This window comes from Meriones unguiculatus, chromosome 7, assembly GCF_030254825.1.
Source record: "Meriones unguiculatus strain TT.TT164.6M chromosome 7, Bangor_MerUng_6.1, whole genome shotgun sequence".
NCBI lineage: Eukaryota > Metazoa > Chordata > Mammalia > Rodentia > Muridae > Meriones > Meriones unguiculatus.
The window spans coordinates 108228141-108254251 of record NC_083355.1 but is presented as its reverse complement, the minus strand read 5'-3'; the positions used below and the strand labels follow the sequence as shown (position 1 = coordinate 108254251).

The 26111-nt window shown below is 41.5% G+C and overlaps 1 protein-coding gene across 1 annotated transcript in view; it reads left to right on the top strand.

Moving 5' to 3' along the window:
* Positions 1-1094: 1094 nt before the first annotated feature.
* Positions 1095-26111, top strand: part of Btbd7 (BTB domain containing 7) — a 90360-nt gene continuing 65343 nt past the window's right edge. Inside the window, exon 1 of the mRNA XM_021658662.2 lies at positions 1095-1235. The gene's annotated coding sequence lies outside the window, so the exon portion shown is untranslated. The remainder of the gene's footprint in view (positions 1236-26111) is intronic.

Sequence of the window (26111 nt, the reverse complement as noted above, 5' to 3'; positions counted from 1 at the left end):
TCCCTAACTCCAGTTCAGGGAATCCAGTGGGCACCAGGCACCCACGCGGGGCGCACGCACGCAGGCAAAGCATTCATACACAGAAAAACAAATCTTAACACCATCAAGAAGAACTGTGACAGAAAACTTGGTTCGGAAAGATTGGTGACAGACGAAAGAACGCAGATTCCTAAAGGACCCAGCCTGGATTCTAGTCCTGGCTTGCCCGCTTCCTTAGCTATAAAACTGCGATAATAGCGCCTGTCCCAACTACTTCAAAGGGCGGTTTTGGCGTCCAGACAGAAACCATGTATTTAATCGTGTTTTGAGAACTGTAGGACAGTCCATAAATGTAAGTCGTTTTTTGTGACTGCATCGCTGGAATTATTGCAGAATCATAAACAAGGGCTGGATGGAGGAGACCTGGCTCTCCCACAGGGGCACTGCGAGCTCCATCAGCCTACTTCTTTGTTGTTGAAACTTTTCAGCGTCTTTTCCCCTCAACCACTAGGTAACCAGCAGGGTGCCACCTACGAAAGCACCAAGAGGACAAAATATTTTAAGAAGTTCTTAACAAAAAGAAGCCACTGAGACGTAAAGTCAGGCGGGAAGGAGTTTTCCTCCGGATCGCAGTTCTTTTTTGAGGCAAGCATCGTAATGCCAACACCCGGTGGATGGCGGCCCCGCCGAGAGGAAACGAATCTGTGGAACCGGCCTTCCCATGCCTAGTGATGCTTATTCCGTTCAGACAGGGCGAATGATAGGCTGCAATTCCGGGGGATGCGCAGGATGCTGCAACAAGTACCCGACGCCCCGTCGCACCCCCCTCGGGCACACAGAGGCAGAAGAATGCGCGCACCCGCGCCTCCCGGCCTGAGCGGCGGGAACGCGCCTCCCTAGCGCGCCCCTCCCCCGCCCCAGCCCGGCGCGCCGACGTCGGGACACGTGACTGGGGCGCGCAGACAGCGGGGGCGGGCGGGGCCGTCCGGCTCCGCAGAGCGGCGCACGCGCGCCAGGGCCGCGCCGGGGCGAGCCCCTCCTGCTCCCTGTCGGAGTCAAAATGGCGACGGGGGGAACCTGGAGCGGTCCCGGAGCCTAAGCCTCTGACAGGAGAGGGGAGGGCGGCGGCGGCGGCGGTGGCGGCAGCTAGAGGAGAATGGCCGCGGGGGCTAGCGCCGGTGCGGACGGCGGCGCCGGGGGCGGCGGCGGCGGAGGCGACGGTCCCAGCAGCAGCCGCGGCGGGAGGAGCCTCCGAGGTGAGTGCCCCTCGGCGGCGGAGGCTGAGCAGCCGTCTCGGTGTCCTGCGCTGCGCGGGGCGTCCGGCCGAGGAAGGAGCCGTGGCTGGGCGTGGTGGCGCCTTGGCCGAGGCCCGGACGCCGCGGGGGTTGCCGAGGCGCTGGCCAGCCGGCCGTCTAGGGCCCAGCGCGCTGGCGCGGGACGGGCCGGTCCGCCCCCCCTCGCCCCGCTCCCCCGCTCCCGGAGGGGCGGGCCGGACCGCGCGCCGCCGACCGGGCCGAGGTTGAGGCGCGGCGCTCGGGCCGGTGGGACGCCCCTCCCAGCCGCCCACCCCCGCCTCGGTGGCCGCCGGGACGGGCTCCTAGCGCCGGGCTTGGAGGGGCGGGACCCGCCGCACCCTGCGCTCCGGGGGGAACCCGCTCCCGGCGCGGACGCCGGTCTACGGGGTGCGGGCCCGCGGGTGGGCGTGAGGCCGGAGGGAGGGTCGGAGCTTGGGGAGGAGCGGGCCTCGGGCGAGCCACTCCCCGCGGGCGAAGTGAAATCGTCCCGGCTAAGTGCTCCGGGAGGAGTGGAACTGGCGTTGAGCTTTGACAGGTAGGTGGAGAGACAATAACCGAGCGTTTGATGGAGGAGCGGAGGCTGAGCTCCCTGGAGTACTTGGTGAAAGGCGTGCCTCCTCGGTGCGTCTCTTCTGCTCTGCTGTTTACTCCCTTACACGCTGCTCACACTCACTCTCTCTCACTCTGAGGGTGAGAACTTTCTCACCGTCTTAGGAGAAACTCTGCTTTGAACTGCCACAGCGCCTCTTCACATACCAGCACGCATAAGTACTCGGGAGTAGGCCTGATTTACCGAGCCGTCTTGGCTCTCTTTCCCAGTGCACTGTTTCCCCAGCTGAAGCATCTGAATGTGCCGAGCAAAGAATAAGCATTTTTGCAGATAATTAGCTTTTCCAGCAAACGTCACCTTTTGTCTCTTGAGTAGCGTCTATTTCTTTTAGAAGATGGCTCACATCGCCTTCTTTGTAAGTCTGGAAGAAAGAGATGAAGTTATATGAACCATACATCCTTCACAGCTGCTGTGATTAGACGTGTCTTGGAGTTTTGGAGTCAGAAAAACCTTCATAGATTTGCTGTGTTTTAAAGTGGGGGAAATGGACTCAGGTCAATTGCCTTGGGTCTTAAATTAGCTGGGAAGGGGCAAGACCCAAACTAGGATCTAGGCTTCTGTATGCCAAGAGAGAGGGCTTTTCACTCCACTCGTGCACTGTCTGCTCTTTGTGGATTGCTTTACCCACCACTGCCCATCCCAGTCACTAGGCCTTTGCATGATAAAGTTGAAATGAGCATCTCTCTCTGAACCTGTCAGCCACCTCAAAGTAACCACTGAAGAGCCACACCACCACAATAGTTAATAAGAATTGAGTAATGTTTCACTTGACGTTTTCTTAGCTCCATGACTAGGTTTTCATCAAATACTAGCCTGGGTTATTTTTGCACGGGTTCAGTAAAGTGCACAGTTCAGTATTTTGTGCTGTAAAACATTACTCCTGTATTGTTGTGTCCCAACAAGATGAGCACCTCAAGAAGTTCTTTGTATCTGCCTCTAACTTTAGGATGTAAAACAGTGGCTTTCCAGGTTATATTGCCTGGTTCCCTTCTCACCTCTTTTTGGGCTACAGAATTTTATCTGTAGTGTGTCACAGGTCAACGTTCAGAAATACAATAGAATCAAGTGATTATGTTTTCATGTTTTAATCACTGAGCTCAGATTTACACAGTGATTATTGAAGGTCTGCTTTGTGTTTGCATTATTTTAGAGCTGGGGTGGGAGTGAAGGAATGTAATATATAATAGTGTTTGCCTTGAGGTTCTTATTGGGAAAAGATGCACTTATATGAGTCTAGAAGCCAATCTAGTGAGTTCTACTAAAGCAAAGAATGCTGTGGGAGTTCAGGGTAGAGGAAGTTGTAGTGGGGCCTTAGGAGTTTAAACAACTTCCTGGGACACTTGGAACTTCAACTGCCCAATGAGTATATTTATAGAGAGATTGGAACAGTTATTTTGTTAAAAAAAAAGTATATATTGCTACTGTGTACATATGACAGGTGAAAGTTAGAGGATTACTGTGGGAGTTTGTTCTCCCTTCCCCTGTGTGGGTCCCAGGAATGGAACTCAGGAACACCAGCTTGTGCAGCAGGGACCTTTATTTGATGAATGATGTTGCTGGCCCAGTAGTCAGAATTCATTTTTTTCCCTAATGCTGAGAATTGAACTCAAGGCTCCATGCATGCTAAGTTTGGTTTCTGCTACAAAGTGACACACCCTCATCTGAGGAATTGAATTCTTTCATTTTCCCAATCTGAAAATCTGTACTCTTTAAACACTAACATAGTTAATCTCAGCAACTGTGAGAGTCATCATTTTCCTCTGTGTCTATGACTTTGACTAAGTAAAAGTATAATCATAGAATAAAAAAACATAGTGTTTGTCTTTTGTAATGGGCTTGATGGTCCATTCATGATGTACAGTGTCAGAATTTCCTTCCTTTTTTTGAGGCTGAACAGTTCATTCTAAGTCTATACCAGATTTTGTATATTCATCTGTCCATGGACATCTGGGTTGCCCCCATCTTCTGACCACTGTGTAAAATGCTGTTCTGAACATGGTATAAAAATAACTTGCTGAAGACATTTCTTTACTTTATTTTGGGTGTTTATCAAGCCAATGTTTATATTCCCACCAGTAATGCACAAAGATTGTGTTCTGGAATGTGTGTGTGAGAAGGATTCCTCTCCTTTTATACTAAGTCTTTCTAAAAGAGTGTGATATGGTATCATTGTTTTATCTTGTATTTACTTAATGGTTAGTGATGAATACCTTTTTTTGTACTTATTGGCATTTTGTTCCCTCATCTGCCCCTTTGGGTTTTTTAAGACAGGTCTTGATGCCCAGAGTAACATCAAAAAGCTTAGCTCTCCAAGTTCTGGAGTTAGAGGCATAGACCACCATGCCTAGGTCCTTTGCCTGTTTGTTAAATCAAGTCCAATGTAGCTGTTGAGTTGTAGGAGTTCTTTGTTTTTTTTAATATTGATCTCTTATCAAATGTATAATTTTGTAAAATTACATTTATTTTGTGTGTGCATGAATGCTTGTGTGTGGATATTAGCATGCTCTTGGATATTCCACAGTTTGTATGTGGAGGTAAAAAAAAACTTGGCAGGAGTTAGTTTTTTCCTTCAACTTGTGGTGGGGATGTGGCAGAGTTTGAACTCAAACTCAGGTCAGGCTTGACACCTATACCAGAATACAAATGTTTTCTATTTATCTATGTTGTCTTTTTTCCCTTTGATATGAAAAACATTGTTTATTTGTTGTTGTTTTTTGAGATCAGGTCTTTCTATGTTGGTCAGGTTGGGCTTTGAACTAAAGGTCTTCTTTCTGTGACCCAAGCATTGGGATTGCAGACAAACTTTAAAAAAAATTTTTTTCTATGGTTTTGGGATAAAAACCCAGTGGCCTTCGGCCACTCTTAAACTATACCTCTAGTCCGTCAAAAAGTTTTTAATCATGATGAAGTAAGTCCTGCTTACCTGGTTTTTCTTTTGGTTTCATGTACAGAAATCATTGCTAAATCCAGAGTCATGAAGGTTTTCTCCTTTTGTTTTCTATTAAGAGTTTTATAGTTGTGGATACTCAGTTTATCTTTTTAAGTATAGGTGTCCAGTTTTCCCAGTACTCTTCATTTAAAAATACTGTCTAAATCAGTGGCCTTGGCACCTTAATGAACATTGTTTGAGTGATTGGACATGTAGCTTAGTCATAGAGAGTTTGCTTAGTATGTACAAACCCCAGAGGAAGGAGAAGCAAGGGAGCAAGGAGGAAGGTTGGATGATCATTGAGTCATAAGTGCTAGGTTTTGTTTGGGGCTCTCTGTAGGTCTATTTATTGGTGCCCAGCTGTTTTAACAACTGCTTTATAGTTAAGATTTAAAACCAACAAACATGAGACCTCTGCATTGTTTGTTTTTTAAGGATTGTTTTGCAGTGGGATCCTTTGCAATACCATAGAAATTTTAGGATGGAGTTTTCTAATAAAAACTATTGAGATTTTACTGTTCTGTTAAATATGAAAATTGCTTTGGGTATTAGCTTTTTGCACTTATTGTATGTGTGTGTGATTGTATAAGATTGTTCATGCACATTTGTGTTAGTGCTCTTGTGCAACTGTGAGAGTCATGTCTCCTTTCTACTTAAGTGGGTTCTGGGTATCAAGCAGACATCCTCAGGCTTGGTAGCAATGACTTTTACCCTTCATGACCCTGTCTTAACATTTTAACAATGTTAAATCTTTCACTTGAGTTTCAGCAGTATTCTTCCTTCCCTTCTCTCCTCCTCTGTTTTCTCTCCCTCCCCCTTTTTTTGTCTGACAAGGTCTCCTGTAGGCCAGAGTGGCCCAGAACTCTGGATCATCTGTCCCTAGCCTGACAAGTGCTGGAGGTACAGGGTTCTCATGTTCAGATTTTCTCAGGGGCCATACTTGTCTCCTGTGTCTTGTGCTTCAGCACATGTACTAATAAAACAGGTGCCTTCAGCAGAGGTTTCCAATTTTCAGTGAGGTTCTCAAGTTGTTGTTTATTATGAAGAATTTTATTCTTTTTTGATGCTGTCATAAATGGAATTTTAATGTCCAATTTATATTTATTTATTTGTTTATGTTGAGGTGGGGCTTTCCCATGAAGTCCTGAGCATAGAGCAGACCAGGCTGGCCTTGAACTTGTGGTGTGATTCTCCTGCCTTCAACTTCCAAAATGCAGGGATTATAGGTCTGAACCATCATACCAGGCTCATTTTGGATTGTTTATTGTTAGTGTACTAAAATATATCTCATTTTTATTGTTTTTGTTGTTATAGCTATGTTCTGTTTATTCTAACAGGTTTTTTGGGGTTGGGGTATTTATAGTTCTTTTCTACAGATAAGATAGAGTCATCTAAAAGCAGTCAGTTTACTTTTTTTCTTTTTGGCAGTTTGAATGTCTTTTATTCTTTGTCTTAGTGCTCAACCAGAGTTCCTTATACTCTATTGACTGGAAGAGGTTGAAAATGTACTTACTGAGGATGTTGTAGATCTTTGGGGGAAGTTTTCAGTCTTTTTCAATTGAGTGACACACACACACACACACACACACACACAGAAACAGATAGGCAGGGTCTCCTGTAGCCCAGGCTCCACTAAGAATAATGTTAGCACAAGTTTTTGTATACTGCATTTATTATGTTGAGATAGTTTTCTTATATTCTAGATTTATTGAATACTTTAGCTGGTATGTTTAAAGAAATGGTGGGTTCTGCAAGACTTTGAATGAAAAAAATTGTGATGTTGTTGGCAGAGTGATATGACAGTACTGGGTTTGTACACATGCTTGCTTTTGTTTTGAGCCAGGGTCTTGCTATGTCCTGGAACTCCCTGTGCCCTCCAGCTGGCCTGTGACTAGTGGAGTAGCCCTGCCTCAGCCTCACAAGTGCTGGGATTATAGGTGCAAGCCACTATGTCTTTATGAAACATTAAAAACACATTTTCTTGTGTGTTTGTGCTACAAAAAAAAAAAAAAAAAAAAAAACCTAACTTTGGTCATCAAGCTTCTGTTTACAGTCTGACTGCTGTTTATAATCTTATGGTTTTGTTTTGTTTTTGATGGTATCACATTGTGTTACCCAGGCTGTTCTTGAGCTCACAGGCACAAGTGATCTTCCTGTTTCAGCCTCCCCAGCAGCTCAGAATATAGATGCACACTACTGCACCATACTCCCATCACTTAATGTAATGTAACGTAACCCCCATGACTTAATGTAACGTAAATTATCTAATCTTTTTGAACTTTAAATTTCTCTCTTGTTATAAAAGAAATAGGGACCAGCATGATGGCTTAGCAGGTAAAGACACTTGCTAAGCCTAATGACTTTGAGTCCAATCCCTGGGATCCTCATTGTGGAAGAAGAGAACTGATTCCCAAAAGCTGTCCTCTGAACCCAACATGTACCCTAAAGGGCAGGAGTATACATAGACTTTTTTTTTTGTTTTTTTAAATAGTGCTGGATGTGATGGCAAACATCTTTAATTCCAGCATTTGGGAGTCAGAGAAGGCTTCCAAGGTAGCCCTAGTCTACATAGTAAGTTCCTGGCCAGCCAAGGCTACAAAGTAAGATCCTGTCTCAAAAAGTAAAACAGACAAAAAAAGTATAGAATTGTCTTGCCTAGGTTCTTTAAAATCCACTGTATGGGTTCTAAATCCTGTTCTGTGCTTCTCCATTCCTCTCCTTACCAGTCTGAACTATTGTTGAATAGCTGTCAGCTGAGGCTGTGCCGCTTCTCCCTTCCCCCATTTACCCTCCCCAATTATCTCTGGCTATTTCTTTATTATTTTTAATTATGTGTTGGGGGACTGTGTGTGGGAGGTATGTGCACTTGCGTCCAGGTGCCTACAGAGGCAATAGGTGTCAGATCCCACCAGAAGTACAGGTGATGGAGAGCCACCTAATCACTTAATCACTGAGGTATCTCTCCTGCCCTTGGCTATTCTGGATAATACTTCCACAGTCATGCTCCTAGAAAGCCTAATTGTAGTTTCTTTTCTACTTAAAAAAAAAAAAAAAAAAATCTGTTAACTTCATTTTTGTCTTTTGGGATAAAGACCAAACTCAAAAAAAGAGAGCAGTATGTGTCCAATGTTACCCTTCCCATCACTCCAGCTGAACCAAGCTGTTTCTTATTTCCTGTGCCTCTGTCTGTGGTTTTCATGTGTTTATCCAAGTGCTTAGCGTTTCCTTATTCTGTGTCATCAACTCTGTTAGCTGCCCATCATCTGTCTCTTTTCCTGACAAATCTGCTTTTATTAATAAATATATATAGGACATTTAGAGATGATTCATCACCAATTCCAGGGTTAGGTTTTGGTTAGTCTAAGCCAACCAGTTGCATTCCCTTTTAAGCTGTTACCTGTCCCAGTCAGGTTGAACTGAAAGGGACAGACTATTTCTGGGAAAAATGTTCTTCTTTCCCTTCATGTTCAAGACCAAGAGAACATGAGGCCCCTGTTGCTGCTGCCAGGTGTCCTGTAACCACAGTGGATAAAACATTCCCTGAAGATGTCAGGTCAGAGGCGGGAGTCTAAGTCCTAGGTGGTATCACTTAGTTATATCATGCACTGGACCTTCCCTCCTACAGAATTTCTCGTGACAGATTTCTTATTGTTTAAGTTATTTATTTTTGTAAGTGTGTATATGGGTGTTTTGACTATATGTTGTGTACTGTGTATGTGCATAGGCCAGAAGAGGGCTTCGAATCCTCTGGAACTGTTGTTGGTTAGTTGCCATGTGGGTGCTGAGAACCAGACCTCACTCCTGGAAAGGTAGCAAGTGCACTTAATCACTGAACTGTCTCTTTAGCTACAAATTTCTTGTTTAAACCAGCTCTTTGGAATTAAAAGTGTTCTGGTTGGAACAGTGCTCTTTATTCTCAAGGTCTAGTTATGTTACCTTTACCAGCAGTTATCTACTCTGTTGGCATTTTTGACCTCCTATCCATATCACAACATACTGAAATCAAATCACTCCCTTGGTTTGTGTGACTATAAATCAAGGTATATAGAATGTAACATAGTGTCTGTCCATAATAGCTATCCAACAAGTGATCTTGGGATAAAAATAACATGATGACTGTATTATTGCTGTAACAGTGTCTGTCCATAATAGATATTTCACTTAGATAAAAAGTGTGGATCTTGGGACTAGAGAGATGGCCCAGCAGTTAAGAGCAAGTTCAGAGGACCAGAGTTTGATTCCCAGACAGCATACCACCTATAACTCCAGGACCAGGATCAGATGCCTCTTCTGGCCTCTGCAGATACCCACGTTCACATACACACAGATACACAGATACAGAATTATTTTTAAATAAAGTAAATCTTGAAAAAAAAAAAAAGAGAGAAGTCAGCTCTCATGTCTTTTTAAAAGAAAATGTGGGCTCATCTTGTCACAGTCTCTTCTGAAAAGAGCAATATTAAATTGTACTATTATAAGCAAGGCATGTTGGTGCATGCTTGTAATCTGAGCACTTGGGAAGGCTGAGGCAGGTGGATCTCTGTGAGTTTGAGGCCAGCCTGGTGTTCAAGAAAGTCTAGGACAGCCAAGGCTACACAGCGAAACCCTGTCTGGAAAAACAAACAAACGGACTAGAGAGATGTCTCAGCCCTTAAAGGCTAGGCTCACAACCAAAAATATAAGCGTTTCTAGCACCCACGGCTGTCTCTCCAGCCACACACACACACACACACACACACACACACACACACACACAAATAATAAATAAATAAATAAATGAAAAATTTCAGATAGAAACCTACTTTATAAGCTCATTGAAAAACAGTATTGAATGGAGGTACCCTCCACAGATTTATAATGTTCCTCCCAGAAACCACAAGTGATTAAATGAAAACACCCGGCTCCCAGGTATTTCTTATTATACAGCATGGAATCCTTTGTATTTGTTTATATGTGTGTGTGTGTCAAGGTCAGAGCGCAACTTGCTGGAGTAGGTTTTTTCCTTCTATCATGGAGCCTGGGGATCAAACTTAAGCTGCCAGGCATGGTGACAATTGCCTTTACCTGTTGAGCCTTTTTGTTAGTCTCTTTCTCATTCTTGAAAAAGAAAAGGCCTCCAACTTAATTCAAGCAATACTACTAGTTTTATTTGTGTGTTATGTATCCCATGTCATTATCCACTCCCCTAACACCATGCTAGAAAGTGAACTTAGGGCCTCACACAGGCTAGGCAAGCATTCTACCACTGAACTAAATTCCCAGCCCAGTATTAGTTTTAAGACAAAAAAATAAAAATAAAAAAAAGGAGCTAGAGAGATGACTCATAAGAGCACTGACCACTGTTGTAGAGCCAGGTTCAATTTCCAGCATTCACATGGCAGCTCACAACCATCTATACCTCCAGTTCCAGATCTTATGTCCCCTTCTGCCTTCCACAGGCTCCTGCCTGCATGTGCTACATGTATATACATGCACTTAGGAATGGAACACATACACACAAAAAATAATAAATCAGTATTAACAAACAAACCACTCTGTAGTGAAATGTATGTGTGCATTTGTGTATGTATGCATGCATGCACAGTGCCTGTGATGGATCACCTAGGTTATATCCTGCTTCTCTACGCTTCTTTCTCAAATCGTTTTTGTCTCCTCAGCAACCAGTTCTTGCTTGGGTCTTCACAAACCAAACTTTCTCTGCTATTTTGGAGCATTATTTCATCACGTCTCTCTTTCCCATCACCACTAAGAATAGAGGAGAGCTCATACTTTTAACTGCTTAGCTTACATTATCACCTCAGATGTCACTTTCTTAACAACCTTATAAAGCAGATTTTTTATTATCACTAAAAGAGATAAAAACTGCCCAAGATTATGCAGTTTATAAATGGCAGAGTTGGATCTAGACTCAGACATCTTGGCTCCAGAGCTCTTCATCTTTACTGACCCACACTTCTGTTGAAGTATAGTTGTCTGCTTATGGCTGTGTTCTGCTTAACATTCGGCATCTTTGCAACAAAAATTATGCTACTCTTTGTTGATTTTATGTTTCCAAGTGCTCAGCACTTAGATATCCAGAAAAATATTTAGTTGAATGAATGTCCTCTTATTTGTTTTGACAATCCTAGGGCTTGAACCCAGGGCCTCATACACAAGCTAGGTAAGTAAGTACCTTACCATTAGTAGAATGCATGTATAGGTGTGAGGGTGTGTGTGTGTGTGTGTGTGTGTGTGTGTGTGTGTGTGTGTATACACATATACTTACATATACATGTGGCCAAAAATTAATCTTTAGTTTGAGAGCAGAGAGGGTGTTGTGGGGGCAGGGAGTGTCCAGGGTTGAGACAGTATCTTCCTCTATAGCCCAGATTGGTTTCAAACTCTGAAGCTGAGGATGACCTTGAACTTCTGATCCTCCTGCCTTCTACCTCCCAAGTGCTGGCATATGCCATGCCAGACTTACATGGTGTTGGGTTCAAATCAAGGGCTTTGTGCATGCTCACAGCCAGGCGTGGTGGTGCACGCCTGTAATCCTAGTACTCAGGAAGCAGGTAGATCTCTGTGAGTTCAAGGCGAGCCTGGTCTACAAAGTAAATCCAGGGCAGCCAAAGCTGCACAGAGAAATCCTGTCTTAAAAAAAAAAAACAAAAAAATGTATTTCATATTTATTTTGTGTGTGTGGAGGGGGTTGGTTGCTAGGGATCAAACCAGAGTCTTGTCTAATGCTAAACAAATACCGCCACTAAGCTTTACCTAAAAGAACAATGACATCATCATTTTCTTATTCTCTAGTTCTTCCTGTCTGACCTCTTTACCAGTACTTACATATTATCATTTATATTCCTATTTTTAAAATTATTTTATTTTTAATTAGATCTGTGTGTGAATAAGTGCACTTGCGCATGTGCAGGTGCTTTTAGAGGTCAGAGACATTAGATCTCCTGAGCTAGTACAGGTAATTGTGAGTCACCTGACGTGGGTCTTGGTACCAAACTCCAGTCTTCTGCAAGAGCAGGACACATTTTAAACCACTGAGCCATCCATCCCTCTATCGTGATCATATTTGTATTTTTAAGTTACATCGTATTTCAGCCACAATATGACTTCTGCCATATTAAGTTTTTAAGTGTATGGTGCATTGACTTAAGTACATTGTTGTAGTGCAGATTTCTAAAGCTTAAAATCCTTGGTTATCTAAACCTTTATTCCTGTTGGCTAATAAATTTCATTTCTTTCAGTCCCACCACTGATAGACATTGTGATTCTGTGAATTTAACTAGTATAGATAGTCACTAGTCAATCTGGGTAGTGAGCAAACCTAAATGGATATCTCATGTAAGTGTGTGTATGCAGTATTTCTTTTATATGGCTGTGTTTACTTCACTTAGCATAATGTCTTTAAGAGTCATGCATATTGCCAAATGGTTCCTTTTTTAAGGCCAAATAGTATTTTACTTTACAAATGTACTTACTGCATGTTACCATTTATCAGTCGATGGACACTCAAGTTGTTTGCATCTTAGTTCCCACCATCCCCAAGTCTTCTCTATACTTTCATTTGCTACTGAAAAGAAAAAGAAGATGTCAAGATTTCCTTCATTGCAAATTTTTAAAAACCAGAAAATCAAATTACCATAGTTACTGCACTGTAACTGAGTTACCCACTATGCCCTTTATATCTCTTAAACTCACTTTCACCCCACAGCCTGAACAAGAGCACTTAAGACTTGTTGACACTTATTTGGGTCAAATCAAAAGCCAGAAATATATTGAAGTGTTTTCATTTACATTTAAACTACACAGTTACTAGTGACATGGTAGGAAGAAGTCCTAAGAACACAGAGTTCGGGGCGTTACTAGAAGAGAGGTATGTCATAGAACTTAGCATATGTATCTTATTCAGAATTAATTTTGCTCAGTGTTTCATAGCATAGAGTAACTTTCTCAGCTTGCTCATGAAATTCCAGCAGGAAAGAAAGTGTAAGGTTATGCTGAAGTCACCCCTTTGTCATACCATTCCATGTTCTAGTACCCTTGGGAAGGTCCTCAGCCATGACAGACATAAGAATTGCAGGTATATCTGAGCATACACTCCTGGTTTCTCTCTTCTCCGAAAGACCAGTGCTTTTTCTTAGTTGTTTTCTTTTAACCCAGAAATATCTGCTGCTTACGAAATGTGAATTTTGACACTTCTGTCTCCTCACAGATACAACTGTTTACTCCTCTCTGGCTGTAGGGAATACTGAATACCTCTGGTCTTTCAGAAGATCCTTTTACTTCTGCCCAGGGCCCAAAGCAGACCTTCTAGTAGAAGGGTAGGGAACTTATCTCTAAGGATCAGAGGTTATGAAGGTTTTTTATTAACATTTTTCAGTCCAAGCCTGCTGAATTCTTGGGTAATTTTTTGTAGGAAAACTAGGAAGAATCAGGGTCAGAGTAGGATTTAAGCATTTGTGATAGACTGGTCAAAACTTCAAAAAAGTTATTCCAGAGTAGCCTGCTTGTTGTCTTGAAAAATACTAGGGGCTGGAGAGATGGCTCACTGGTTGAAGAACACTTTCAGAGGTCCTGAGCTCAATTCCCAGCAACCACGTGGTGGCTCACAACCATCTATAATATGACCTGATGCCTTTTTTTGACATACAGGTTTACATGCAGATAGAGCACTCATATACATACATAAAAAGAGAAAAGAAAAGGAAAAAAGATAAAAATTCAAAATCTTCCACTCCAGGTATATAAGCCTGACACTTATTCATAAGCTAACCTCTGTGTTGAAATGCCTGACCCTTCATTTCTTGGTGTTCAGAGAAGCCAGAAAAAGTCTAATCACCTTCTTGTAATTCCATGCCATAATCTTTCTCTCTGTAGTCACTTGTACCCTGTGTGTCATTTTGTATGTGAAAATAGTCTTTTTTTTTTAATCCCCAACATTACAATGTGTCTTGTACATAAGTACAAGGTTGGTATTTATGTAGTAATCACAGGGAAACAAAAGGAATTAGTAAAGAGTAGAGGAAGAAAAAGTGAAGGAGATTCAGAACTGAAAATGGAATTCTTCATATGTGCCTCTGTCTCCTCAGTTGTTCTGTGGGTCTTTCCTGGTTGTAGTCATTGCACTTCATTTATTAATAAGTATTCATTACCAGCCAGGCACTCTTGAAGCTCCTTGGCATATATAGTTAATGAAGTAAGACAGTTCTAATCCTGTAAAGATGTAGTCTGCTGAGGGCTAAGACAGTATATTCTTTACAGAGGGAGGGTGCTACAGCTGAAGAGGGTGCTACAGCTGAAGTCTGTGTAAACTTCTGGCAGCAGAGGAGAGGGATGCTCTCTCAGTTTTAAGTGAACCTCACTTAGATGCTATTTCTTCTCTGTAGCCTGCTCTGGCCCCACCGAGCTTAATTGAAGTTTTCCATACTTTTTTTGTTTCCTCAGGCCCAGCACATAGCTTTCTGTTCTTTTTTCTCTGCCCCTTTCTTTACAGAATAGATTAGTTTCAAGGTCTCAGCTGAAATATCCCTATTAAAACAATTCCAGACTGGCTTTGAGCTTTTGGCTTTGAGAGTTAGAAGAAGACATTTCATGATATACCATGGTGTTTCTCTGTTGGGACCCTCAAAACCAACGTGGCACAACTCTTACATGGCCAAGTATGATTAGAGCAAGGATACCAAGGGCAAAGAATCATGGGGCACAGTGCTAAGGGAAACAAAGGAAGGCTTCCTTGAGTCTTCTAGAGGAACTGCAGGACGTATTTCATCCCACCGGTGTGGAAATGTGGCAGTACATGTGAAGTGTTGTCTCTTACAGAAGTTGATCAGAGTATTAGTGCACGGAATTTTTATTGAGGTCTGGTCACAGAAGCCTCTTAACTTCACTTCTGTCTAATTTCTAGGCTCACATGAGGAAAGCAAGAACTTGGTAGTGTTGTATTGTTGCCCAAACTATTGAGGTTCTGTGAGTCACCCTGTCAGATAGTAGGGATGGAGGGAATACTCCCAGTCCCCATACTCCAGTCACTGCTAGGGCTAATTTGTAAACAAGCTTTTCTGGGAATAATGGTGTTGACTGTTTTTTGCACAGTACTTTTCATTTTTAATCAATTTTCATATTGTGTTATTTCTTTCAAAATATGTCAGCATTAGTATAATTAGTATAATTGAAAGTATGTTCCATGGAACACTGTCTGTAGCTTCTTACTGGGCTTTGCTTGAAAGGTTTGTACCATTGAGTATGGAAAAGCTTGCTGCACCTCTTTGAGGACTCCAGCCCTTTGCGGGGTGTACACCACCTGGTTTTACTGCCTTGCCTGTATCCTACCTGTCTCACATCTGCTCTCTACTACCCACTTTGCTTAATTTGCACAGCTGCTTACTCTGCCCCAATTCCCCATTACTACCACTTCTGTCACTAATACATCGCTACCCATTCTTCCCCATTGCAGCCTGTATTTTTTATGGCATTGGTCCCATTGCTTAACTTTATGTAATTGTTTGTTTAGATATCTCTTTTCTCTCACACAAAGGTCATTAAGAACCAATACTGTGTCATATATATATCTTAGTTGGTACTCAGATACTATGTGATGTGTAGGTCTCCAAAACTTACCAATAATTCCCAAACTAACCCTCTTTAGTGGTAGAATGCACATAAAAAATAGTGTAAATACTAAAATAATTTATGCTATATAACATGTACAGTGTAAACAGGAGAAGGGATTTACAACTAAAGATTTGTACTTTATATATTTTTTAGGAATTTGTTTTTAATTGTGTGTGTTTATCTGTCTTCATGTGGTATGTGCATATGAGTTACAGATACCTTTGGAGACCAGCGGTATTGGATCCCCTATAACTGGAGTTACAGGTAGTTGTGAGCTGCCTGGCATGGGTGCTAGAAGTCAAAAATAGGTTCTCTGTTCCTAACAGCTGAGCTGTATCTGTATTCCTTATTCTGTACTCTTCACTGAAGCTTATTTTTTTTAATGAAATAGCCCATTGGTATGCTAATGGTTTAGACTGGAAACAGTGAGAATTTTTGGTATGGGGCCAGTGGAGATAGACACACACAATTTTGAAATAAATGATTTGGTCTAGGTTTGGTGAATCAGTTTAGTAAAGGGGGAGGGGTGCCTGGAAATGCCTTGTTGTGACTCTGGTTGTCCATGATGTTTCTTTAAAAAGTTAACTTGCATTGGGAGGGGAAGAGAAAGGGAGCTACAGGTGGGATATAAAGGGAATAAATTGTAATCAATAAAAATAAAATACTATAATAAAAAAGGAAAAAAGATACTTGCAAAAAGTTAAGGTTTCTTCCCTACCCTATATTTCAAACATGCCTACTGAAAATCTACTATGTATTAAGTACTTAATTAATCCTTTTGGGTGTGGTGGTACATGCCTGTAATCCCAGCAGTCAAAGTACAGCAGAAAGCATGAGAATCAGAACTTCAAAGGATATTGACAGAATTAGACATGTGAACACTCTGACAAAAGCCCTAATACTTTTAAAGATTCTTTTGGATAGTTTCACGTACATATATATACACACAAACACATACATGTATACATACATATGTATGTATGTGCATCATGTGTATGCATTGCCTACAGAGGGGAGGAGAGGCATCAGATCCCTTCAAACTATAGCTTTCGATGGTTGTGATCTGCCATGTGGGTCCTCTGGAACAGCAGTAAGTGCTTTTAATCACTGAGCCATTTGTCTAGCACCTCTTTGTTGATATTCCAACGTCAACATAGAATAGACTATAAATTAATAACAGGAACAACTGAATTAAAAAATGGGCAAGGAGGGCCAGCAGGATAGCCCAGTAGACACCAGACCTGATGGCCTGAGTTGAATCCCTGAGACACACACGCCAGGGCAAGCTCACAGGCAAAATATATAAATATTTCTTAAATGGGCAAAGAGCATAAAGCAACACAGGAATTAATAATATTCAGAGATTAAGCTTTATTAAAATTTAAAATGGGATAGTAGACTCATTTATCCTCCCTCAGTGTACAAATTAAGAATTATGCTTAGCATTTTGGACATTTTCTTGAAATGTTGATTAGGAGTCTAAATTGCACCTTTTCTGATGATATGTCTCCAAATTCCTTTCTCCCTCCCCTTTCTTTTCTTTCCTTTCTTTCTTTCTTCCTTCCTTTCTTTTCTTTTCTTTTTCCTTCCTTCCTTCCTTTCTTTCTTTCTGTCTTTCTTTCTTTCTTTCTGTATTTAGACAGTCTTTCTTCCTTCCTTCCTTCCTTCCTTCCTTCCTTCCTTCCTTCCTTCCTTCCTTCCTTTCTTTCTTTCCTTTCCTTTCCTTTCCCTTCCTTCCTTCCTTCCTTCCTTCCTTTCTTTCTTTCTTTCTTTCTTTCTTTCTTTCTTTCTTTCTTTCTTTCTTTCTTCCTTTCTTCCTTTCTTTCTTTCTGTTTTTAGACACAGTCTGACTGTATAGCCCTGGCTATATAGACTAGACTGGCCTTGAACATATCTGCCACTCAACTGGAATTAAAAGCATGTGCCACCATGTCTGGTACCTAGTAATTAGTCCTTTTTAAATCTGTGAGCTGTCTTAGAGTGGTCAAAGGCACGCAAAAGAATAGCTATGCTGTATAAAATAATGAAGAGTTGGCTCACTCTATATGGGTGTGATTAAGTACATTATATCACATACATAATGCAGCTCTCTGTGTGTGTATTTTTAAAAGGCAAAGTACAGTTTTGTATGTTGCTGTGTTTCTTCAGCCCTGATATATTTTGAAATGAAATTAGCTATTTACAGACCTGTCAGTGAGAAACTCTATTTAAAACTATTTAATTTATTTTGCCAGGCATGGAGTAATACAACTTAACTCCAGTGTAGAGAGAGATCAGAGGATCACAAATCTGAGGGTAGTCTGAACTCTACACAGGGAGATCCTGTCTCCCAAAGTAATAGTTATGTTCAAATTCTAGGAAAGGAAAATTTGAGTTAGTGCAAGTTGTCTTTGGGCGAAGAAGGTACAGTGAATTGCCTTTTTATGTACTGTTCTGTGTATTTAGAAACAGTTTTAAACAACAGATTATTCTTATAATTGGATAGGAAATAATTCTGATTCTGAGGTGAAGGGAGAAAAGAACGTTGAACAGATACAGTCTTTGATGTTATGATTCATTTAAATAGCCTTTGAGATTCTCTTGACTCAGCAGAGTACATTGACACTTTCAAGCTCTAGTGGTAGACAGAAACACTTCGTTAAACTAAGGATAGCCTGCAATAGTCACACACTAGCTTTACATTTTAATGTACATCTGAATGTATAATACTTTTCAAGGTTGAGCTTTAATATAAGTTTTAATTTTTATAAATCAAATAGTCATGTTTAAAAATTATTCCTAGTAATGTAATTATATATTTATTTTGAAGAGTTATTGTTTTGAGATCCATCTGTCTCCCCCCCCCCAACACACACACACCGACCTTTGGAGCTACAGTTTCATTGTACCCTTGGCCAACCTCAAACTCCTGATTGTCCTGCTGCTAACCTCCCAAATGCTAAGATTACAGCCATGTCCTACTATGCCCTGCTGGTTTGACTTTTTCTAACCCTATTAAGAATGATCTGGGGCATGCCTGTAGTTCCAGCACTCGGAGGCAGTGGCAGGTGGCTCTTTGTGTGTTCCAGGCCAAGCTGTTCTGCAAAGGGAGTCCAGGATAGTCCGATCTACACAGAGAAACCCTGTCTTGGGAGGTAGGGGACAATAGAATGATCAGGAAATGGCTTCATGGATAAAGTGCTTGCTGCATTAGTAAGCTGCATTAGTAAGGACCCGAATGTAGATCCCAAAACCTAATAAAAGTCAGGTCTGATGACAGGTGTTTTAAGGAAAAGAGACAGGTGGTTCCTTTAGGCTTACTTGCCAACCAGTCTAGCCAAAATGGCAAGCTCAGAGTTCAGTGAGAGACCTTGACTCAAAGATAAGGTGTAAGGGGCCTGAAGAAATGACTCCCTGATTAAGGGCACTCACTGTCTGCTCTTCCAGAGGATTGGGTTCAATTCCCGGCATCCATGTGCCAGCTAACAACTGCCTATAATTCCAGTTCCAGAGGATCTGACACCTTCTTTTGGCCTCCATAGGCATGCATGCAGGCAAAACACCCACACATAAAATAAATTAAAATAGTAGAGTCATAAAAGAATACTCCTAATGTCAGCTTCTTCGGATGTCTACACATATATGCACACATGAGTGCCTGCATGCCCATGTACTCACTCCCAAAATTATTTTAAAAAATTAGAAAGAATGGTTTATACAGCTTTCCTAGCGTCCATTCCCCAGGTTCACAACAGTGTTCATGTTGCTGTGTAGCCTGGGTTGTCCTCAAACTCTTGCCTATATGACTCTTTGGAGATTATCTTTTTAAAAAACAATCTTAGCGCAGTATGGTAACATACATCTTTGATCCTAAGGAAGCAAAGGCAGATTGATCTCTGTGGGTTGGAGGCCAACCTAATCTACCTAGCAAGCTCTGTGCCAGCCAAGGATACATAATGAGACCCTGTCCCCAAAAAAATAATAATTTTAAGAGCTAACAAATCTCAGAACATGTACATTGTAACCGATAATTAAGCTGAGAAATATTTCATAACTAGAAAAACCAAGAACACTACTAAGAATATATAATTTCATTTTAGGAGGAGAAGTCAGCCAAAAATTCAAATACCACCCACTCCCCCAAATTAAAATAAGTTTCTTCTATAAAGCCAAAATTCTAAGAACCAGACTCACCTCATATCTCTGCATTTGTTTCTCTCATCCTCTGGTTTGAAAAAAATTCTTAAAAATTACAAGAATGTCACATTGATAAGTGGGATGTTATGTACATCTATGTTCTTTTACAAATACACTTTAATAGAGTAAGAAAAGTATCACCAGGAGACTAACAGCTGTTTTGAATTAAATAGGCTATCTATGTTTTTAAAAGTCCATATGAGCTTAATAAGGTTCTCTTAAAGCTGTGTGTGGTGACATACAAGGAGGCAGAGGCAGGCAGGTCTCTGTGAGTTCGAGGCCAGCCTGGTCTACAAAGTGAGTCCAGGACATCAATGCTACATAGCAGAGAAATCCTATCTCACGGGGGAAGGGGGGGGGGACACAAAGCTGGGTGTGGTAGCACATTCATGTTGTTCTAACACTTAGGAGTTGAAGGCAGAGGAAATCCTTAAGCTTAAGGGTTTGAGACCAGTCTTAAAAACCAGTGAGAACATGTCTCAAAGCATTGAGGGGTAGATGCTTTTAACATTCATGAATAAAAAGGTTTTCAGGCTACTTTTTTGTTCAGTGGAAAATGGACAAGAAAAAAGACCTGCCTATCCTCTCTTCTTCCCTCTTTCCCTCTGATGCAGTCTTGTGTAGACTGGAATGACCTCAAAGACATTTTGTAGTCAGGGATGGCCTTGAACACCTGGTTCTCTGGCCTTTACCTCCCAAGTACTGAAATGACAGCTTGTGCCACCACAGCTAGTTTATGCAGTGTTGGGAGTTGAACCCAGGCCTTCGTGCATGCTAGGCAAGCACTCTACCAACTAATAGAGCTACATCCCCAGCTCCCTTTTCTTTTCCTCCTTTTCTTGACTATTCTTATATATGATCTTGAACAATTTAACAAGTGCACATTGTTTTATAATTTGTAATCCCAGAGTGTTAACATCATTTGGAGATAGGATGGCAAATATTGATACAACCTGGATTATCTATCTATCTATCTTGGAGCAGTGTTTCTCTATGTAGCCCTGGCTGTCTTGGAACTCACTCTGTAGACCAGTTTGCTCTCTGCCTTCCAAGTACTGCAATTAAAGTACTGGAATTAAAGATATTGACATCACACTTGACAATACTACTTACTTTAAAAAGAAAGGAAAAAGTGAACTTAGTATATATCTGGCTTCAAAACTTTAAGCTGGTTATAAACATTAAATGCTTACTGTGTTGGTACAACTAATATTGAAATAGCATGTGATCATTCAGTTGTTTAATTCTGCAAGTTTAACTATCAAAACTGGAGAGAAAGCTGATCATGGGGACAGAACACCTATAATTCCAGCACTCAGGAGCAGAGTCATTGCAAGTTGGGTGCCAGCCAGAGCTACTTAAAGAGAAAAGTGAATAGGATGAGAGATGGCTCAGTCAGGCAAGCATGAGGACCTGAGTTCAGATCCTCAGCACCCACATAAAATGCTAGGTGCTAGCAATTACATCTCTCAGGAGGTGAAGACAGGAGAATCACTGGGACTCACTCACCAGCCAACTAAGCTCACTGAGCAGGAGAACTTCAAGTTCAGTGAGAGGCCCTGTATTAAAAAAATAATAGTGGAGCAGAGTGGCCTACACCTTTAATTACAGCACTATGGAGGAAGAGGCAGGTGAATCTCTGTAAGTTTGAGGCCAGCCTGGAATACATAGAAAATTTCAGGACAGCAGGGCTACATAGACAGACCCTGGATCCAAAAGAAAAAGGAAGAAAGCAATTGAAGAAGACAGCCATTGTCAACCTCTGTCCTCTACATGCATCCACACAGTGCATTCTTCCTATGTACATGTGTACACATACCAAAAAAGAGAACTTGTAAAAATAGAATATAAGCACACTAATTGCTTATCTAGCAATGGTAAATAAAAATAAATTTAGGTGCTGGAGTGTGGGACATAAGAGGTATGACTTACTCAACAACTTCACTATTGTAAGCATAGCACTAAAAGGGTTTGGAATTATATATACAAATGTATATAAGATTATGATAAAGGATAAACTAGAATAGAGTACATAAAGATAATAGCTAGTCATTTTTGAAAATGCCTTATTTGTAGCTTTAGTATAGAGACAGATAGTCAATTAGCTAAACCTGGTTTGTCGGTGCAACCTGTAATCACAACATGCAGAAGGCTGAGGCAGGAGAGTTGAAAGCTTCAGCCCAGCCCTGGCTACATAGCATGTGAACCCAGAGAGTAAAGCAATTGCCAGAAGCAGGCAGAGTTGTGGTTTCAGGTCTCAGGAGCCAGTGTAAATAACATGGGTTGATAGTTAAAAGGAATAAAAATGTGTCTGATACATGAACTCTTAAAGTGTATTTCAAATATTTCACTGGCCACCTTTAAAGAACAATGAAAAAAAACTAGTTTGTTACTGATTGTTTTCAAACTTACACACGGGCAAAGAATAATTTATTTTGCCCTTCTATACAGATTGTAGAACTGACCAACTGAATAATTGACAAGCTCTACAGAATTCTTTCAGCTAATGATTAAAGAAGGAGAAATGGGTTTTGCAAGCCCTAACAAATAAATGCCTCTAGTTAGTGATTACTGGTGACTGTTAAAGTTTGAGAATTAAGTAGAAATATTATACCAACTATTTGGAGTACATTTCATGATTGTTCTACTTTGCTTTCTTTTGCTGTGATAAACACCCTAAATAAAAGCAACTTGGGGAGGAAAGGAACGATTTCATTGTGACAGCTTACAATCTGTCATTGAGGGAAGCCAAGGCAGGAACTCAAGGTAGGAACTAAGGCAGAGACCACCAAAGAACACTGCTTACCACCTTGATTCCCTGTCTGCTGAGTTATCTTCCTTACATAGCCTAGGCCCTCCCTTATTAATCTGCAATTAAGAAAATGCCCACAGGCAATCTCCTCAATTGAGATTACTGAGGTTTATATCAGGTTGACATATGCTTATACAGTAATGACTTTGAGATCTGAGGAGATGACTGAGTGGGTAAACAACTTGCCCACATAAGCCTCAGACTTGAGTTCAGATCCCTGGTAGCACAAGCATTTCTAATTTCAGTATGCTCCTACTGGGAGGTGGGAGGTGGAGACAGGAGAATCGATGATGGAAGCTTGTAGGGCCGCTAGCCTGGCTTACACAACACAAGGAAAGACCCTGTCACAAATAAGGTGGAAGAGAACCAACATCCAACACCAAGATTTTCTGTCTTACACACATATGCTTTGGCATGCCTCTGCCTACACTCTCATACACATAAACACACTCAGATACAAGAGTGATACGGAATCAGACCACATACATCTGTGGATATGTCAGTTCATTATAAAAGCCAGAGGACCATTATGTTAAATCTCACTGAAGTGATTTATTTGGCAAAATCTTAACTGAGACACTGTTAGATAAACCTCATTTCTTTCTTTTTTCTGTTGCTGTGATAAACACCAACTGTTCATTCATTTGGTCTTTCTTTTCTTTCTTTCTTTTTTTTTTTTTTTTTTTTTTTGTTGTTGTTGTTGTTTGTTTTTTGAGACTGGGTTTCTTTTTGTAGGCTTGGCTGTCCTGGAACTAGCTTTGTAGACCAGGCTGACTTCAAGAGATCTGCTTCTGCCTTTAGTCCCAAGAGTGCTGGGACTAAAGGTGTGCATCACCACCTGGCTGATAACCTATTTCTTAAACATCAGAAAATTAAATGGAGGAAATGGAGGAAATGGAGACACAGGAGAGACTCTAGACGGAGATTTGAGGTCCATGGTCATCCTTCTATTCACAGGGTGTGGGCCTTATTTAGAGCCTGATTCAAACTAAGAAAACTATGAATATTCTCTGTGAAGTTTTTATTAAGGAATTACTGTTCTTTCAGGTGAGGACACTGAAGTAGTTTTGTATCCTTCCTTTTAAAGATCATATATACGGATTTACAAATGAAGTAATATGCTATCTGAGAGTGTGTCAAAATAATTCCAGATTGAAGAGGGAGAAGATTCAGTTAGAGTTGATATGATATTGCTGCAATTCAGTTGATTTTAAATTTACTCTTGGAAATAGTTTCTGTACTTTTGTGTATATTTGTACAAATTCTTTCTATAGAAATTATAGAAATATCACCTGCAAAAGAGGAAGGACTGAGAATAATCTGTGTCTGAATGCTAAGAGATGTGATATTTACAGAGTGTTAATCCACAACTAGGGAAACTTCATCGTTCATGGATAATTCAAAGAACTGGAACGATTGTGATCAATTGGGGTTGAGGAGATAGCTCAGTGGGTAAATTGCTTGCTTTGCTAACATGTGAGGCTGAGATTTGGATCCCTGGTACCCACATGAAAAGCCGGATATGAAAAAAAAAAAAAAAACAACAACAAAAAACCGGATATGATGGTTTGTCCTTTTCTACGGATGGTGAGATAGAAGGCAAAGAAAGGTGGATACCTGGAGCCCACTGGCCAGCCATCCTCACCTTGTTGCTGGAGTCCTGGACCTGAGAAAAGCCCTATCTCAAATAAAAAGTGGTAGGCACTAAGGCATGATACCTGAAATTGTCCTCTGATCTCCACAAAAAGGTGTACACTACCTCACATATGATATGTACCCACTCATACAAACACACCAAGATCAGTCCCTTTAACCTCAAGGTAGATGATAAGATGCAGACTTTAGCAGCATAAATAGAGGCCTAAAAAAGCAGCGTGTTAGATGTGGAAAGCTTAAGACACAGCATTGTCCTGCAGAAAAACTATTTAAATTGAAGCCTTTTGAGGTACCTTACACACACAAGATTAGAATCACTACACCTGGAATCCAGTCTTGGCTTTGCCATTTTACTCTATTTAACTTTGAGTAAAATAATTATAATGGTTAGGCTTTTTTTCCATTGGACCATATTTTATTTTATTTTATTTTTATTAATTACAGTTTATTCACTTTGCATCCCCCCGTACCTCTCTCCCTCCTCCCCTCCCAATCCCACCCTCCCTCTTCCCCACCCATGTCCCTCTCCCAGTCCATTGAAAAGGGAGGTCCTCCTCCCCTTCCCTCTGATCCTAGTCTATCAGGTCTCATCAGGAGTGGCTGCATTGTCTTCCTCTGTGGCCTTGTAAGGCTGCTCCTCGGGGGGGGGGGGGGGGAAAGAGGTGATCAAAGAGCAGGCCAATCAGTTCCTGTCAGAGACAGTCCCTGTTCCCATTACTATGGAGGCCACTTGGACACTGTACTGCCATAGGCTACCTCTGTGCAGGGGTTCCAGGCCATCTCCATGAGTGGCCCTTGGCTGGAGTATCAGTTTCAGAAAAGACCCATGTGCCTGTGTGCCCAGCGACCCATGTGTCGCTGTCCTTGTGGAGCTACTGTCCTCTCCAGGTCTTACTATCTCCCACTTCTTTCATAAGATTCCCTGTACTCTGCCCAAAGTTTGGCTATGAGTCTCAACATATGCCTCGATACCCTGCAGGGTAGAGCCTTTCAGAGGCCCTCTGTGGTAGGCTCCTGTCCTGTTCCCTGTTTTCTCTCTCCTCTGATGTCCATCCTCTTTGCCTTCCTTAATGGTGATTGAGCATCTTACCCAGGGTCCTCCTTCTTGCTTAGCTTCTTTAGGTGTACAGATTTTAGAATGTTTATCCTATATTATATGTCTAGTATCCACTTATAAGTGAGTATATACCCTGTGTGTCTTTCTGCGTCTGGGATACCTCATTCAGGATGATCTTTTCCAGTTCCCACCATTTACCTGCAAATTTCATGATTTCCTTGTTTTTTATCCCTGAGTAATATTCCATTGTGTAGATGTACCACAATTTCTGTATCCATTCCTCAACTGAGGGGCAGCTGGGCTGTTTCCAGCTTCTGGCTATTACAAATAAAGCTGCTACAAGCATGGTTGAGCAGATGTCCTTGTTGTATACTTGAGTGTCTTTTGGATATATGCCTAGCAGTGGTATAGCTGGATCTTGAGGAAGTGCTATTCCTAACTGTCTAAGAAAGCGCCAGATTGATTTCCAGAGTGGTTGTACAAGTTTACATTCCCACCAGCAGTGGAGGAGGGTTTCCCTTTCTCCACATCCTCTCCAGCATGTGTTGTCACTTGAGTTATTCATCTTAGACATTCTGATGGGTGTAAGGTGAAATCTCAGGATCGTTTTGATTTGTATTCCCCTGATGACTAAGGATGTTGAGGATTTCTTTAAGTGTTTCTCTGGTAATGGTTGATTTTAATTGTCAGCTTGACTCAGTCCAAAATGACCTGGGAAGGGAGTCTCAATGAGAGACTGTCTAGATCAGATTGGCGTGTGAGTGTGTCTGCGAGATACTATCTTGATTGTACTAATTGATCTGGGAAGACCTAGCTTAAAAGTGGGCAGTGTATCATTCCATTGGTTTGGGTCCTGAATTGTATAAAAGTAAAGGAAGCATTCATGCTTACTGCTTTTGACTGTGGATATAAGCAGGTGCTTCAAATTCCTGTCTTGAGCCCCCCACACTGATGGACTGTAACCTGGAATAGTTAGCCAAATAGACCCTTTC